This window comes from Sceloporus occidentalis, unplaced genomic scaffold (assembly GCF_023333645.1).
Source record: "Sceloporus occidentalis isolate IW3139 unplaced genomic scaffold, rSceOcc1.0.p SCAF_3, whole genome shotgun sequence".
Taxonomy (NCBI): Eukaryota; Metazoa; Chordata; class Lepidosauria; order Squamata; family Phrynosomatidae; genus Sceloporus; species Sceloporus occidentalis.
The window spans coordinates 238,812,262-238,830,912 of NW_028316983.1; the positions used below are offsets into that span (position 1 = coordinate 238,812,262).

General features: G+C 43.9%; 1 protein-coding gene across 5 annotated transcripts in view; it reads right to left on the reverse strand.

Moving 5' to 3' along the window:
- The window catches only part of ST3GAL1 (ST3 beta-galactoside alpha-2,3-sialyltransferase 1), a 137,498-nt gene that overhangs the window by 103,273 nt on the left and 15,574 nt on the right, over nucleotides 1-18,651 (reverse strand). The gene's annotated exons all lie outside the window — the stretch shown is intronic.

Consider the following 18,651-nt stretch of genomic DNA (forward strand, 5'->3'; position numbering starts at 1 on the left):
TCTCTCTCTCTCTGCTGGGAAGGCTAAGATGATTATTTAACAGCTTTGCCCAGTCACTTGCTCTTCTAATCCTTGGCTGACGTGACTTTTGAATGTGCTGTGGGAGTCACTTTCTTGAGCACGGCTCACAGAGAGATGATCTCTCTGTTCTTTGGCTTCAGAAGCTTTACCCAATGTTGTGATAAAGCTGACAAGCCCAGGTAAAAAGTGTCCTCCATCAGAAAAAGAAAGAGAAGTTGAAATGAAGCCCGCTGGTATGTCATGAGAGAGGCTACATTTTTGTGGGTTTTTCTATGACTACTGTGTATACTCATGTAGAAGTCTAGAAACTTTAGACAAAAAATCAACCCCAAAAACCCGAGATGACTTATGCATGGGTCAATGTAAGTACTGTGCTTTAACTCTTCTTTAAAAAGGGAACAATCCCCTAGTGAAAAGCAAGAGTGTAATCTCTCTCCTGAAAGCATTCTCTTAGGATGACCACAAATAGTTATGCCTGCTGGAATTTTGTACGTTCAAAAGTACAGCTCTGAAGTACAGCTCTGAAAAGTTTACAGTCTTAATTTTCCTAAAATGCTCTAACCCAAACTTTCATTTTCATCTCATCCTTCATTTCGAGGCCTGAAACCTATTGTTAGTTGCAATTAAAGTAAACCCATCAAATTAATGGGAATTATCTATTTGTTGACTCATCATTCAATGATTCCATAGGTGTACTCCCATTGAAATTAACCAATGCAAATTAGCCTTTTATTTTATTTTATTTAAAAAAAACATTTTTGTATTCATTTTTTAAAAAGTCATTTTGAATGCCAGACCAGTCCCAGAAATGGTGGGTTTATATATATAAATATATTTGCCTATTTATTTATTTTTTTGCATCTATACCTTACCTTTGTCCCCCAGGATGGGATCCAAGGTTGCATCGAAATATTAAGTGTCTCGATAATTTAGTTTAGTTTTTGACTTTTATGGGTCTTTAGATGCCTTTCAACCTCTTTGAACAAAGAATTACTATTGCATTAAAATCGAGGGGGGGTTGAGTATGGGGAGCATGGGAAAGGACCATGAAAGCAATTTCACATAAGGCCCAGGAACTGCATTGTGACGACCTCTGGCTCACAATATTCGTCAGTCTACTAAACAATTTTTCACAAGTTTTTTTTTATTTATTTAGTTTAGTTTAGTTTATACGCTGCCTTTGGGAATGGGACCCAAGGCAGTTTCCAAAGATAGGTGGGATACACCCCCCTAACCCTAGAACGTATAGAAGACGTACAACATGGCGGTGCCCCTTCCACATGGGGGCCGCCATGTTTATGTACTGGACGCATAGTGTCCAGACGTGTCGCAGCGCCTATGACGTCGCAAATGCGCCAGCGGCGCCTCGCGACATCATAAAGGCGCCGCAAAAAGAAGCTCCGAAATGGAGCTTCTTTTTTGCTCCGCGTGGGAGCCGCGCGGTTTGGCTGCTGCGGCTCCCTCGCAGAGCAAATGGCGCCGGCGGGAGACCGCCGCAAAGCGGCGGTCTGTATCCCGCCATAATTGTGTTAAAATACCTTAATAAAAATTTAAACACAATTAATGCCCCATCCCATTATATAATATGAAATCATTTACATCTCTGCTGTGTTCTTTCCCTCATCTCTAAAAGGATCAGCAAAGCTAATGATATTTTGATGCTTTCTTTTCAGGGGGGAAACAATAACAAAAACAAAAAAAATTACCCTTGTTTTAGTGAGCATTTTTAAAGGTCCTAATCTTTCTATTTGGCATCGTCTGATTCCTCATATGCTTAAACCATGCCTATATCTTACCTTCATCATTTAAAAGTTCCTTTTCTATAACTTTTTTCAAAGTGCCCCATCAATATTCTTGTGATGCCTGCCAACCATGCTCCCAGAGTGCCCTAACCAGTATGACCAGTGGCTTAGGGATACCGGGAGTTACAGTACAAACGATGCCAAACTCCTTTCTAAGCTCTCATTGTCAAGGGGCTTTTCAGTGCCTCTTCTGACAGCCCACTTATATTAGGGACGGAATAAGGTCACTCACTCATACGGGTGGAATTTCTTATCACCGCTGGTGAGCCCGCAAGTACTAACACATAAGACTAACATATGTTTCAGCAGATGAGGCAAAGAGAGAAGTGGAAAGAAAAACAACAGATGTCTTTGAGCAAATACAATTACAATATATGTCCTTTAGCTTTGCTATGCCTATTTCAGTTTGCAATCATCTCAAGGCAAGAAGGGACCCTTCATTTTCCAGGACCCAAAGCATATTAAATATTTGCCCTGTCTAATCTAGAGCTTGCACAAGTCCTTCACACAACTAGATAAACTTACGGGCCTTGCAAATAAAACTAGATAAGTCTTAACCAAGATTGAGATAAAAAGGACTCACGCTGAAGGCAGGGAACAGATAAGTTATCAGGGCTGGATTTCTAAAGAAGTCTATGATCCACTAGCAGTCAAGGTGTCTACCTAAGGTTAATGGGACTTATTGACAATAAGCAGGAAGTGCAGTGTGAAATACAGTTGGCCCTCACTCACTTGCGCAAGTGAGTGAGTGAGCGAGTATGGGAATGTGCATGCCCTTCCTCCTCATGCTCCCCATCCCATCTCATGGTCCTCCATCTGCCCATAAGAATGTGAACCCTTCATTCTTCCCATCCCATCACCTTTCCTCTACACAGGTGAGCAAGGGAATGCATGTGGCCAGAGCCAGCCACATCACCAGTTTGATTTTCTTTAGGCAACACCAGTGTTTTTCAAGTCCCTGCTAAATTGCCATAGGGCAGCATCAGAGGTAGTGGCAAATACAGCAACCCAGTGGTGTAGACTCAAGTCATTCGACCTGGACTCAAGTCGAACTGAAGCCACTTCAATGGATCTGACTCAATGATAAATGATCCACTTGCTAGACTCAACTTGAGACTTGTATTTTTTTTTTTAGAGACTGACTTGCTGGCATCATTCACTTTCCAGCAGGCAATAATAATAATAATAATAATAATAATAATAATAATAATAATATATTTATTTATTTATATCCCGCCTCTTCCGTTTGGGGATCGAGGCGGGTAACAGCAGAGTTTATATGATACACAATGTAAAAAACAATAAAACCCACAAAACCCTGACCCAACCCTCCCTCCCAAACTATAAAATTAACATAACACATGATTAAAATATATTACAATACAACACTACAAGGCAAGGCCTGACATACACACACAGACATCCATGCACAGGAGGTGTTTCTTAAAAAGGAACAGCAAATGCTTTAAACAACAGCCTTGAGGTGAAAAGATCTTTCTCAAGCTTTCTAAAAGCTTTCAAAGGCTCCTCCAATGTGCAGTGGGGTGGGGACAGGTTGTTGAACCCCCACATCAAGCCCATTGCTTAACCTGTTTGTTGTTTCCCTCTTAGAAACACACTCTGACTCCTTTTTTCTGTTAAAAGTTGGCTCCCAGACTTGACACTCAGCATGAAATTTGACTTGAAAGCATCTTGCTAAGACTGGATATTCCACTTGAGATTTGAAAGGAGTGACTTGAGACTTGACTTGAGACTTGGAGTAGAAGACTTAAGTATATCACTATGGTAATCAATGGATAATCAAATCCACAAATGCTTAATCCCCCAAATGTGGAGGGATTACAATTACTATCTTTTCTGTCTGGCTGTAACTTCAACTGCCAACCAAAAAATCTGTTTCACTTACAACCAGTTCTACCAATTAGCAGCCAATATTGTAGGCTACATCTACAATGTGGAAATAATGCAGTTTGACATCACTTTCACTGCCATGGCACCATCCTATGGAATCTTGGGATTTGTCATTTTGTGAAGCACCAGAACCTTTTGGCAGAGAAGGCTAAAGCCCTTGTAAAACCTATTATTATTATTATTATTATTATTATTATTATTTCTTATCCGCCTCTCCCCATGGATCAAGGTGGAGACAACAACCATTAACAAAAAATGTCAGTTAATACTCTTATTGAAACACACATCAGTTTAAAAGGTCACATAAAATGTACACATTAAAATAGGATTTCATAGGATGGAGCTGCAGCACTTAAACTACATTATTTCTAGTGTCAATGTAGACTAAATTGCTTCAGGAAGATAAAAAGTAGGCATGGTTTATGCTTATGAGAAATAAGGATGTACCAAAAAGGAAGATTAAGACGTTTAAATGGTTATTAGAACAAGGTAAAACTCTTTTTTTCCTGAAAAGAAGGCATCAAAACATCATTAGCTTTGCTGATTCTTTTAGAGATGAAGGAAAGAACCCAGATGCAAATTGGGAGGGGGGTATTGAGTTGACCCTCCATTTCACCTGCCATCCAACTGGACTCTATTAATGAAGAAAGAGAAATCTGGATTACCCTGGACAACTCACAACTCAAAGGGGTGATCCAGATGGCAGCCACTTACTGAGTGCAGTCTTATGCCACCATAAACCATGGATTACTGTTGCCAAGAGTTGCCAATTCAGAATCATCCCAGGTCCTTAGGTTTGTATGCCAAAACCTGAGACCTCGTGGTGGCTCCTGAGGATGTCATTATAATAATAATAATAAAAGTTTTATTTTTATACCGCCCTTCTTACAATCAGGGCGGTGAACAGCATCATTCAAAACACATACATAATACATATAATAAACAACAAATTACAATTAAAATCACAATTAAAAACCGATTCTGGCCAGCATACCACTGCTGTCAGAGGGGGGGAAGACTAGCTGGAGCTTGTGTCTGGGAATGCTAGCTTGAACACGAAGGTTTTTAATCCCTTCTTGAACTGGGTTAGGGAGGTGGCCAAGCGGAGCTCACCGGGCAGCGAATTCCAGAGGGTCGGGGCCGAGATGGCAAAGGTCCTCCTAGATGTGGAGGCCAATCTTGCCCCAGGGACCCTCAATAGGTGCTGCCCTGATGTTCTGAGTGTGCGGGGCGGATTGTATGGGGAGAGGCGGTCCTCTAGGTATCCTGGGCCCAAGCCATTTAGGGCTTTATAGGTTATAACCAACACCTTGTATTGCGCCCGGAAGCGAATAGGCAGCCAGTGCAGATCTCTAAGCACTGGTGTTATATGGCTGGCCCTGGATGTACCAGTGACCAGTCTGGCTGCCATATTCTGTACCAGTTGTAACTTCCGGGTTTGGTACAAGGGTTGCCCCATGTAGAGCGCGTTGCAGAAATCCAATCAAGAGGTTACCAGAGCATGTACTACCGTTTCAAGGTCCCTCTGGCCCAGGTAGGGACGCAGCTGGCGAATCAGCCGAAGCTGATAACAGGTGCTCCTGACTGTCGCATTCACCTGAGATGTAAGGTGGAGCGACGAGTCAAGGAGCACCCCCAGACTGCGTACAGAGTCCTTCACTGGAAGCGTGATCCCGTTCAGGACAGGTGGAACCACCGCCATCCCTGGGCCAGGAGAACCTATCACGAGCACCTCCGTTTTCTCTGGATTCAGACTGAGTCGGTTTTCCCTCATCCAGCCCAGGTTGAGTTTCCCTTATCTGAAATGCTTGGGACGAGAGATGTTTGGGGTTTCAGAGTTTTGTGTTTTTTTCTGGATTTTGGAATACCTGTATTTGCATATGCGTACATAATGAGATATCTTGGAGGTGGGACAGAAGTCCAAACACAAAATTCTTTTGTGCTTCATATACATCTATTCTATACACATAGCCTGAAAGTAATTTTATACACAATATTTTAATAGTTTTCTGCATGAAACAAAGTTTGTGTACACTGAATCAACAGAAAGCAAAATATTTTTTTTTTAAATTGATTTTTAAATTCTGAATAAGGAGGACTCAACTTATATTCATTAAGTACAAAACACAGTTGTTCCCTGCTTGTCATTCAAACACACTCACTCACACACACACACACTTTTAATCTAGCCTAATTAGGGGCTGAACAGACCGGCCAAAAGGGCCAGCATCAGGGTGCAGTGGGGATGTGGCGGCCGCACAATGCACGCCCCAACTCCACCCCCAAGCTGCTGTCATGCCAACCGACCGACCACATGGCGAGCGGCATTACAGCGTCCCTTTAATGCAATGTTCAGATGACGCACGCCAAAAGGAGTGCTGGAAAGTGTTGCGCCAGCAGCAAAGGCACCTTTTTTTCTGGCTCCAAAAGGAGCCACATTTTGCTGCTTCATGGGGGCTGATAAAAATGCCAGATCAGGGCCATGGCATGCGGTTGCTACAACCCTGATACAGTACACAAATGGGCAGTGTGATACCGCCCCTACTCATATCCAAAATTGAACACAAAGCAGAGTAGTGGGGGGGGGGGGGCTGCTACCACAACAACTGGTAGGGAAGGAAGAAGATCCTCTCCCATGTACCCACTAGATGTATTTGTGGACCTTCTCAACAGATCTCAGAACATGGGATGGTTCATAAAGGAGAACACGATCCTTCAGATGACCTGGACCTGAGCCACATAGAGCTTTAAAGGTCATATCCAGTATTTGGATGCTCAGGGGAGTCTTCTGAAAGTCCCAACATCTCCTTTAAGGTGCCCAATAAAGCAGCACCAAGAGTTTGTGTATACACACACAGAGAGAGAACGAGAATGAACAAAATGAAGCAAAACTTGATCAACATGGACATTCAGCAATAAGCAATCCAGAATTTTGTGTTCTGTAAGTCACTTTCCCCTACCATTTCTGTTTGTTCTTTTCAGCCAAGACCAGCTGATACCAAAGTCCAGGCCTGGCAAAATGCCCAGGGACACGCAATCAGCCAGCAGGACTCTATCTGCCAAAATAAATGTTATCTGTGCAAAAGTTTCAGCTCCAGGTTTGCTGAGATAATGGAGAATATGAGGTGGGGGCCAGTTACAGGGGAGAACTGCTGGTGAGGAGAGGATATTTAACTCTTCTTGTGCCAGATTCTCCACTTCCTATGCCCTCCAGTGAGTGTTTTTAGTTTAGCTGAGCTCAAAGACAAATTCAGAGCTTGGCTCAGTCTTTCCCAATCTAGTGCAAAGTGTTGGTTTTATGCATTAACTAAATATGCTTTAGATAAGCGCCTCCAATGAATAAGATTCTGCGATAGTTTTATACACATACATATACTAAACATTTACGTAATTGCTAAAATAATACATATTTTGATAACAGTAAGGGTACCTGTTAAATCTGACATGGTTTAGGGCAGTGATGGCAAACCTTTTCCAGTTCGGGTGCAGGGGGTGGGGCTTCTACCCCCAGGATGGTGGCTGAGTTCTGGGGGTGGGGCTTCTGCCCTCAGGGGGTGGGGCTTCCACCCCCTTTTCAGAGGGAGGAGCCTCTGGCTCCTGTCCCGGCATTTGTCGGCCCCTGAGGGTCCGTTCTGGGGCTGTCAGAGGCCGGCAAAAGAAGGGAAAGGGAGGAGGAGGCAGCTGGGCACGCATCCCAGCTGCCTTCTCCTTGGCCCTTCGCTCCCTGTCAAAGGGCTCCATGGAGCCCTTTCACGGGGAGCGAAGAGAAAGGTAGGAGGAGGCAGCTGGGCACGCGTCCCTGCCACCTTCTCCTCGGCCCTTCGCTCCCCGCGAAAGGGCTCCATGGAGCTCTTTCGCGCAGAGCGAAGAGAAGCTGGGAGAGAAGGAGGAGACAGATCCGTGCGCCTCTGTCTCCTCCTTCCAGGTGCCATTTTCTAGCTTCCCGTTGTCTCAGAGAGAGAGCGGGAGGACCGAAAATGGCAGGGAGGAGGCGGAATGGGCACATGCCCATTCTGCCTTCTCCCCTGCCCCGTGCCCGGCGAAAGGGCGTCGCGTGCCACAGGTTCGCCATCACAGGTTTAGGGCGTATGTGGGCAAAATTTACCCCTCCAGGTATCGGAAAAATCTAATCCCCAGCTGCTCTATCTAGCAGAACCAATGGTGAGGAATGATGGGAGTCGTCCAAAGGAGGGCGACTAAAATCATGCCCTATGAGGAGTGACTGAGGGAGCTGGGGATGTTGAGTCTGGAGAAGAGAAGGTTAAGAGGTGATATGATAGCCCTGTTTAGATACTTGAAGGGATGTCATATTGAGGAGGCAGCTAGCTTGTTTTCTGCTGCTCCAGAGAACAGGACACGGAACAATGGATGCAAACTGCAGGAAAAGGGATTCCACCTCAACATTAGGAGGAACTTCCTCACAGTAAGGGCTGTTTGACAGTGGAACAAACTCCCTCGGAGTGTAGTGGAGTCTCCCTCCTTAGAGGTCTTTAAACAGAGGCTGGATGGTCATCTGTCGGGGATGCTTTGATTTAGATTTCCTGCATGGCAGGGGGTTGGACTGGATGGCCCTTCTGGTCTCTTCCAACTCTATGATTCTATGAAATAGAACAATATTTTGAGAGCTGCATGACTCAGGGCCTCAGCATGTTTTAATCCAGCATTGCTGGTGGATTACAACTCTGATCATTGTTGACTATTGCCCATTTTGCTTGAGGAGTATGTGAATTGTAATACAACACATCTGGAAGGTATTAAATTGGAGAAAGGTTGCTTCGCTAGAAAAGTTTCTGTATTTGCAGTACAGAGAATCAGTTGAGTTCAGCATCACCTCCCAGTTATTCTTTGGAATGCAGCCCCTAGGCTTTGTATTAGTGCAACATCCCATATGTTGTGCTATTTTACAATGACAAGTGCATGACTTTTTAAATTTGCTTTGTAATGTTTAAGTGTCCAGACGGACGGTATATTTGCCAAGGGTTGGAGAATTATACAATGCAACTTAAGTGTAGATCTGTACAAGTTTATAAACATAGAAGTAAAGTATCTAATGGTTGCACTGATAAAAGTACTTGGAAAACAAGATACTGGCAAGATGGCTGATTGTTTTCACCACATTTTCTCGGATATTAAAAGAAAACTAAAACTTTTTTTTTACGTTGAAATTGTAAAATTGCCAGTAGGTATATAAATATCATGCAGTATAATACATGTTTTCTGTTGAGGTCTGCCACAGAGAGGTCCTTTTAGATATATCATGCATTGTCTCTCCAGTTTAGTTTTGAGTAAGTTTTAAAAAATGGTTATGTTTTAGGTAACAGGATGTTACTAGTCTATGCACACAGGCCTATATTTCTGTGACACTATTGGACTCCGAGAATTAAAGCTGTGAGATATATCAGTGAAAATGTTAAGCTGCTGAAATGTTAAGCAATAAGGATGTAATTCTTTCCTAAGTTTGTCTTTAAAGGAAGCAGTGTGTAATTATATAAGTTTTCTTCCCACTACAAGAAAGTCTTCAAAAACCACATGGCTTTCAAAGCTTATTTATAACTTATTCTACTAGAAATTCACACCTGGTTGTTTTGTGCAGGAAACAGCCTTTTTTTCTACAGAAAAAAAGATTTCTATTTTTGTACCGGAACCGGAAGAATAAATTTGCAGGTTTTTGTCTTACTAATCAAGCAAACTTGTTCATATTCCTTGGGGAGGGTTATCACATGTTATAGGCTGCATCTAGAATAAATAAATGTCACTGCTTTAACTTCCATGGCTCAATACTTTGGAATTATGGGATTTGTAGTTTTGTGAGACATTTTGCTTTCTCTGTCCAAGAGCTCTAGTACCACAACCAATGACAAATCCCAGGACTCTAGAGCATTGAGCCATGACAGTTAAAGTAGTGTCAAACTGCAATATTCCTGCAGTGCAGATACAGCCATAAGATGTGTCTTTTTAAGGTATGACCTCTAGAATAGATTTTGAGATCAGCAAGTAAGTTGTCATTAATTTTGTCTGTTTGCACATACTTGCAGCAGGAGGGTAAATTACTTTTCCCATCCATTATCCTGCAAACATCCTTAAATATGAAGAGTTTTACAAGACCTTAGAAAAACTCCCCATGTTTTCAGTGTAGCTTACTCTCATGTAAGTGCAACCTAGTCTGCAGGCAGTCTTTAATTTTCCTGGGAGGGCTCACTGTATTAATATTTTTTTTTAGGGCTTGATGATTTAATATTTATTCATGTAGCTGATTTATAGTCCACCATTTCTCCCAACTGTTGTTGTCACTGTGTACCTTCAAGTCATTCCCAACCTATAGTTACTCTATGGCAAATTCATTGTGGGATTTTGGGGGGTGGCAATATTTGTTCAGAGGAAGTTTGCCATTGCCCTCCCTTGAGGCTGAGTGCATGTGGCTTGCCCAAGTCATGCAATGGGTTTCATGGCTGATCTGGGAATCGAACCCTGGTCTCTAGCCATACCACCATGCCACACTGGCTCTCACACTGTGGCATGAGTGCAGTTTGACATCACTTTAATTTCCATGGTGCCATGCTGTGGAATTCTGAGATTTATAGCTTTGTGAGAGATCTAACTTTCTCAGTTACAGACCTCCACTGCCACAACAAACTATGAATCCCAAGATCCCACTGGCTGGAGCTGTGACATTTAAAGTGGTGTCAAACTGAATTACTTCTGCAGTGCAGATGTAGTCCTAGTCTCTAGAACATCAGAAAACAACTTTGTTCCTTCGTTCCTTTAATGCAACACAATCTGACTCTAGATGCCAAGTTGACATTTGCTTGACAGTTTCGGATAGATTTCTTCCACTCTGTAACAAGACGGATGTTGAAGCAGAGTCTAGTGGTAAAAGAGCATACATAAAGTAACTGTAGCAACTTCAAAAGCAGTTAGTTAAGAGTGTCTTTGAAGCTGCTGTACTTACTAGCAGCTCAACCCTGCTGCTCTTATTCCCCTGCCTTCCCCCTTTTTTTCCAGAGAGAGTGTGTGATGTAGAATTAAAATCCCTTTCTTTTAAGTTAATTTCTCTCTCTGAATACAATTGGGATGAGATCTATGAAACAAACAGTTAAGAGTGAAAACTGATGTTCCATGGATACAAGTCATAAAGAGCTGACAACAAATGCACTGACATGTACTGAAAAATCAGATCTGTTTAGATCAAATGCAGTCTTTCCAGCTCTCAACCTCATTGAGGCATTTCAATTGGAAGAACTAAAAATGCATCCTTGGAGCCCTGTCTGCCCTGAGCAATGTGCACACAATTTTTTTTTAAATGAAAGAATGGAAACAACCATCAGCTTAAACACAAAATACAAAATCCCATTCAAAACCATTATATAATAAACATATACAAAATTTGAGAGGGCAAAATAAGCTTTACACAATGCTATACAGTCAGCCCTCCACATTTGCAGCTTTGACTTTTGTGGATTTGATTATTTGTGGTTTTGACTAATATGTCCTCTCTAGGTAGGGTTGCCATATCCCGCCGGGAGGCGGGACAATCCCGGTTTGGGCGGTGCTGTCCCGGTCCCGGCCCGGTTTGGCGCCCAAACCAGGACGGCCCCGCCCACCGCGGCCACCTCAGGCCCCGCGGCGGCTCCAAGGCCTTGCTGAGGCCTGGGAAGGCTCTCCGCGGTTGGAGCTCCAGCCGCGGAGACGCTCCCTCCCGGGCCCCAGCGAGGCCTTCGAGGCAGCTCCGCGGTCGGAGCTCCGGCCGCGGGGTCCTCAAGGCCTCCACGAGGCCAGGGAGGAGGAGGAGGCCGCTTCCCACCGCGGTGATCGCCGCGATGAGGGGCGGCCCCCGCCTCCTTCCCGGCCTGGGAGCCGGCCTAGGCTCCCTCCCAGGCCAAGAGGAGGAGGAGGAAACCTGGCACCTCGGCGATCGCCGTGATGCCAGGCTTCCCCCCGCCCTTCTTGGCCTGGGAGCCGGCCTAGGCTTCCTCCCAGGCCGGGAAGAGGAGGAGGAAGCCTGGCACCGCGGCGATCGCCGCGATGCCAGGCTTCCCCCCGCCCTTCTCAGCCTGGGAGCCGGCCTAGGAGCCCTCCCAGGGCGGGAGGAGGAGGAGGAAGCCTGGCACCGCGGCGATCGCCGCGATGCCAGGCTTCCCTCCGCCCTTCTCGGCCTGGGAGCCGGCCTAGGAGCCCTCCCAGGGCGGGAGGAGGAGGAGGAAGCCTGGCACCGCGGCGATCGCCGCGATGCCAGGCTTCCCCCCGCCCTTCTCGGCCTGGGAGCCGGCCTAGGCTTCCTCCCAGGCCGGGAGGAGGAGGAGGAAGCCTGGCACCGCGGCGATCGCCGCGATGCCAGGCTTCCCCCCGCCCTTCTCGGCCTGGGAGCCGGCCTAGGAGCCCTCCCAGGGCGGGAGGAGGAGGAGGAAGCCTGGCACCGCGGCGATCGCCGCGATGCCAGGCTTCCCCCCACCCTTCTCGGCCTGGGAGCCGGCCTAGGAGCCCTCCCAGGGCGGGAGGAGGAGGAGGAAGCCTGGCACCGCAGCGATCGCCGCGATGCCAGGCTTCCCCCCGCCCTTCTCGGCCTGGGAGCCGGCCTAGGCTTCCTCCCAGGGCGGGAGGAGGAGGAGGAAGCCTGGCACCGCGGCGATCGCCACGGTGCCAAGCTTCCCCGCGCCCCTTCCCGGCCTGGGAGGCGGCCTAGGCGTCCTCCGAAGCCGGGAGGAGGAAGAGGCCACTGGAACCGCGGCGCGATTCCAAGCGGCCCCTGTTCCTCCTCCCGGCTTGGGAGAGAGCCTAGGCGTACTCCGAAGCCGGGAGGAGGAGGACAGGGTTTGAAAATGTAGGACTTTTTTTTAAATTTCCTAGCCAGGAAATTTTAAAAAAAAAGTCCTACATTTTCAAACCTGGTCCTACATTTGTCCCGGTTTGGAGGTCCTCCATGATGGCAACCCTATCTCTAGGAATCTCTAGGTCCTCCAGTGCAACTCTGCCAGAAGTTGACCATAGAGTTTTGCTGGGGAACCTAGATGTTCCTAGAGAAACTAGGTCCTCCAGCATGATTCTATGGTCAAATTCTGGCAGATGCTGACCACAGAGTTGCACTGAATGACCTGGATATTCCTAGAGAGGTGTTCACTTAGGTAAAAAGAATAGTGTTTTTATTTGCAGTTTTTCCACATTCACATGGGTGCTTCACCTCTAACCCCAGCAAATGTGCAGGGACTGCTGTAATTCCCCTAACTCATCTTTTCTTTCCCTCTTTCCCTTTCTCCCTCCATTCTTCTCTGCCCATTTCTGCTTCCACATCACATGTGTAAAAATACTTGCTTCTCCTTCACCTCTCTTCATCTTCCCACACTGTCTGAAAACACACTGCTGTTATCCCAGTTTGATCCCACTTTTACTGTCAAGGTTCCTTTGCATGGAATCCTGGAAGTCTGGCAAATCCTCTGCTAGAGAGCTCTAGTGCTGCAGAGTTCGGAAAAGTGGATAGAACTCTCTAGCAGAGAAATCTAACTATCTCACTAAACTACAGATTACAGCAATCTGTAGTATGGAAATGGATAGTGTGGGAACACATGGTAGTAAGTGGAGATACACAGATGTTCCTGGGGTTTCCTGTAACAAATTTTAAGGGTAGTTCAAGCATCAACAGAACAACACTGGATTCTGCCCATTGTGCCCAGTATCAAACTGGAACCAGGATTATTTGCTCTAATATGCAAGGAACTGGTTGAAAAATCTGATCGTGTTCTATATATAAGGAGAGTAAAACATCTGAGATAAATCTTTTCCAAATCCATTAGGAATCAAAAAGTTGATTAACTGAGTTAAGAGTTGATTCATTAAACTAATAGCCTGGGAAATGTGCCAAAAAATTTTGCATTCAAAAATGTCCACAGAGTCTAAATGTGTCAAATGGGATTAAATCAAAAGTAATTGGGAGCTCAAGACTTTTGTGTATGTCTTGTTTTAAATTTATTATTATTATTATTATTATTATTATTATTATTTAGCAATTTACTCATGAACTGAATTGTAGGATTTAAAGGAGAAATCCAGATTCACCATCTTCAGTTCTTGAACCAGATATTTGGCTCTAAGAACAGATAAAATTTGGGACAAAATGGTTATTTACATGACACGTGGTTACCAATTTGAGCATTTCTAGAATATCGCAGAAGACATTGTTATTATATATGAGTCCTCAGTTACTTGGAAACTTTTCAAAGCTGTCAACTCTCCAAAGATTACCTAACATTTAAAAAAAAAGCTGTAGAAAATTATTGTCTCCTCCATTAGCTAATGACAGTGTTATAAAAATTCATGGGTTGGAATGGGAAAAAAAACCTTGTAAGCCCATTATTAAGTAGAATACCAGGATAAATGAGCACCTATCAGTAGTTAAGGGCTTGAAACAAAGCTGTTAGAAGTCTCTGCATGCTGAAATCGCTTTACAGAGAAATATATGAAAGCTCAACAAATTCAGTCATTTCAGGGACTTCAGTTTCAGTGGGGATTTTTTGGCCACAAAACCACATAGAAAGCCACCCAAATGGATGAAAAATTTCAAATATAGCCCAAACTCATCCCCAGAAAGTTGTGCTTCAACTACATCCCTTTTAAATATAGAAGTGTAATCCTCATTCTCTCAGCCTAAGAGGAAGGCAAAGGCAAAGGCAAAACCCCATGAGAACAAATCTTGCCAAGAAAACCTCGTGATACGTAGGGTCACCATAAGTAGGAAACAACTTGAAGTCACTCATCAACAAGAAATCATCAGAAGCCAGGTACTCCATGAAAATGATGGAAATACAGTAATTTTTAAAAGCCAAAAGTACATATCTTCATTTAGCCTGCAGAAATTTGGCACAGACAAGTGTCATATTAGTGCTTTTATTATCAAGTGATTTTATTATAAAAGTTTTAATTACTGTTTGCATTGTAGACTGTGATCAGTGTTCACTTCGGTTATCAAGCTTGCAACATGTGTTGCTATCTTTTGCCAAATGCCCTATGGCTTTTTTGTTGGCAGTTGAGCAAACACCCTTTTTAATCTGTTGTGCATACTTTATTGGTGTTATAAAATAAAGAAAAATCTTTTCTATCATTGACAACAGCAACAAAATATATATACTCTTGTCAGATTTTGTAGACTTACAAGCCACCTTGGGCTAACAGGTGTACAGCCAAACGTTAAAGATTCTGTTTTGTAAAATGCTGTCTTGTCTTTCTTTGAAGAAGAAACTTCAGCAATGAATAGAAATGTGTCAGCATTATGAATGACTCACTTTAGAGTTAGGTTTTTCAACAGATGGGCAGCCACTTTATCAGAGACTTTTTTTGAACAGATAAATTCCTCCACTGGCCCTAAGCTGAACTAACTGATTCTTGGGAATACCTGCTAACTGTGCTACTCTGGCTGGCATCCTATTCTTATCATGGTGTATATCTATCTTGTATCTATGACATTTGGACATTAGAGAGGTCAGAATTCTCTATTGGCCTCAAACAACAACTATCCCCCTCACCCCCAAAAAACATCATTTACTTGCTTCACTTGTTGTTTGCCTTCAAGTAATCTCCAGTTTATGGAGACCCTAAAATGAACCTATCATGGGATTTTCTGGGGCTGAGAGTGTGTGACTCACTGAAGCTCACCCAGTGGATTTCCATGGCAGAGCAGGGAACTGAACCCTGATCTCCACAGTTATAGCCCAACACTCAAACAAGACCATTTACTGGATGATGGAAAGGAGAATGCATGGAGAAAAGCATCCAGTTTACTACCAAATAAGGATATAAAAAATTGCAGCCCCGGTAGTCACAAAACTGATTTAGTGGTCAGTTTTGTAGACATCCTCCCAGATGCAACACGTTTTATATTAGCACTGGTTCACCAGTGACTTAAGACAATGCTGGATTGTAAAACCCATCAACCCTAGCCAGAACCACAAAATATGAGGGATAATGGGAGTTCAAGCCTACTAACCTCTGGAAGGCCACACATTCTCCATCTCTGGTTTATAATAAGCCAGATTTTAACTCGCACCCATGAAAATGGTGGAAAGTGTTTTTGACTCAGCTTTGGTGCCATTCAACATATCTGCTACAATACAGGGAGCATACATTTGGGGAGAAATACCTGCTCCCCTGATATTTGGGGAGAAACATCCAGATGATCACCATTTGTCTGCTCTGCTTATAAGATTCTGGAAACATTTGTCCACTTGTTACTGGAAGATACCCAAATGCTATGAATACTTCAGTCATCTATTAGACTAACAGATTTAGCTTTCATGGATTATAACCTCCTTTTACAGATAGCATAGGCTGCATCTACACTGCAGAGGTAATGCCTTTTTGACATCGCTTTAATTGTCATGGCTCAGTGCTATGGAATTCTGGAAATTATAGTTTTTGATATATTTCAGCTTCTCTGTCAGAGAGCTCTGTTGCCACAACAAACTATAAATCCCAGGATTCTGTAGGAGGAAGCCATGACAATTAAAGCAGCATCAAACTGCATCAGTTCTGCAGTGTGGAAGAGGCCATATATTACAATCTTAGAGAAGAGGTAGACAAAGTGTAGTCCTCCAGATAAGATGTTGTTGAATTGCAACTCCCAGCATTCCTCACTACTGACTTTTGTGGCTGCAGCTGCTGGCAGGGACAATTCAACAATACTTGTAGAATTCCACTTTGCTCATCTGTCTTAGGTGTTCAGATAATGTGGACATGATTCGAGTAGGGCATGTTGACTGTTGGGTTCAAAGTCAGAAGTGGATGAAATTCTGTTGTGGCACAACTGTGGTGCATCTACTGAAGAGTTGGAAATGGTGGTAGGTGGGAAACGATCAAGGTGGTGGTGAAGAAAGTAAGGCTTTGAAATAACAGACTGGCTGGAGCCAGGATTTATTTGCTGTCTCTTGCTATCACTGTGTGACCCTAGAAAAAGGGCAGCCACTAGCACAGTGCAACCAGCTATCAAATGCTCTATTAAGTACACTTTGATCTGATGCAAGCTCATACCACTCATTTCCTCACGAGGAAAAAAAGTACATTACTCATCCTAAAGAATCCCATTTTTCTATTCAACGTATACATGCATCCATTGAATGAGCTGCAGTTTAGGAATAAAAAAACAAACAAACAAAAACCAACAAGCCAATTTCAAACTGAGGTTTGTCTCAGCCTGCCTTCTCAGTCAGCATCCAGATCTCCATGCCAGGAATCAAACTTTAATTTCTAAACTTCATTTCACAAGCATTACACATTTTTTAAAAAAACTGAATGGTTGACAAATGTGTCAGCATTTTATCCTCTTCTCAAAAATCAAGAATTAGATACTACAACCCCCCCCCCCCCCGCCATTAAATATGAGCCCAGGAGGCAAAGACATAATTGCAGACAGTTTCAACAAGTTTAGTAGACTCATGAGTCATTTGGAAGCATCTGGTATACTAGCACTCCTTGGAGCGTATAAGTTTTATGTCATGTAAATATGTATGAATGGGTCAAAATGCATTTAATTGGCTTGTTCCAGAACACAGATCCTAAAATCAAGGATATTTAAAAGCTAAAGATGTACCTCTTTGTAGGGGGATACAACATTCATCTCTGAAGGTATGTCGCTGTTATTCTTAAAACACGAGTTTGCTTTCAGCTAGAAGATGGCAGCTCATAACCAAAATGCATCCATCAGGACTATGACTCAATTAACATCTGCAAAGATCTCCCCCTACACAACCAGTCAAACAAAGTTGCTGATAAACAGTGCAAATCTTTCAGCAGAGGAGGGGGAATCAGTCAAATCTGGTTAAAATGTAAGCTTGGTTTGTTTGCGTGTAGGCAATTTTTAAGGAAACTTCTCTGTACAAAGGGTGAAGATACTTGTAGCATCAGGAAGCAATTTACAATGTAGGAGGGAGAAGAGTATCACTGTATGAAAAAGAGAAGCCCGTTTTGTACACAGCTAGCAGTACCTACTTGTACTGTTAGTTGTGTGAGAGGATTTGAACATTTGAGGCTTCTTGTGACATTACCAGGCATCATGATCTTCAATCACAAGCCCTAGAGATCAGTTCTTTTATTAAGTGAAAGCTGAATTTCTCAGGGCACTGACTCCACTGCTGTTTACACATTCACACAGACCTGCCACATTCTTTCAAACCTAGTTTAGGAAAGTTCGGTTTTGGGAGTATAACTCCTAGCATGCTGGCTGAAGAATTCTGGGAGTGGTGCTCCAAAAGATGAACTTCTCTTACCCTTGTTTTCAAAACCCTGATATAAATGAAGGAAGATTCCCTCCCCACACTGTCCGTCAGCTATTGAATGGCTTGAAAGGACAGTGAGGGGCTGTGCAGCCAGACTGGGACCACGGCAACCACACGCCACAGCCCTGATCTGGCCTTTGTGGCTCCTTTTTGTACCCTGCGGTGCCATGGCTTTACAACGCTCCTTCAGCGCTGTGTCATGCAGACACAGCACCAGAGGAGAGGCATGATGCCATGTGCCCTGCGGAGTGGCATGTGACATCACACTGCCCTGGGGATATAGTCAGAGCATGCGTCATGTGGACCTAGGCCCCAACTCTGCCCCTAAGCTGGTCTTTAAGGCTGGTATGCATAGGGCTTGACTGGAGTGGGGACTCTGGTCATTTCGGATGGTAGAAAGGACCACCAACTTTTACGACAACCGGAAAAAGACAAATTTCAGGCATAAAGTGGATTTATCCCTATATATGACATGAAGATGATAATACACATCAGCCAACACATCAGCCTCCCTTAGAAGGGAGGTGCTCTTCTCCAGTTTCGTTGCAAGGCACTTGGTTTCAGAGATTATTTCTTTCTAAGGAAGAGAGGGAACCATTGGAACTGAGCCCCTGCCTTAATAGAAATAAGAGGAAACTTTGCATCAGGAAAATGAAATAAAT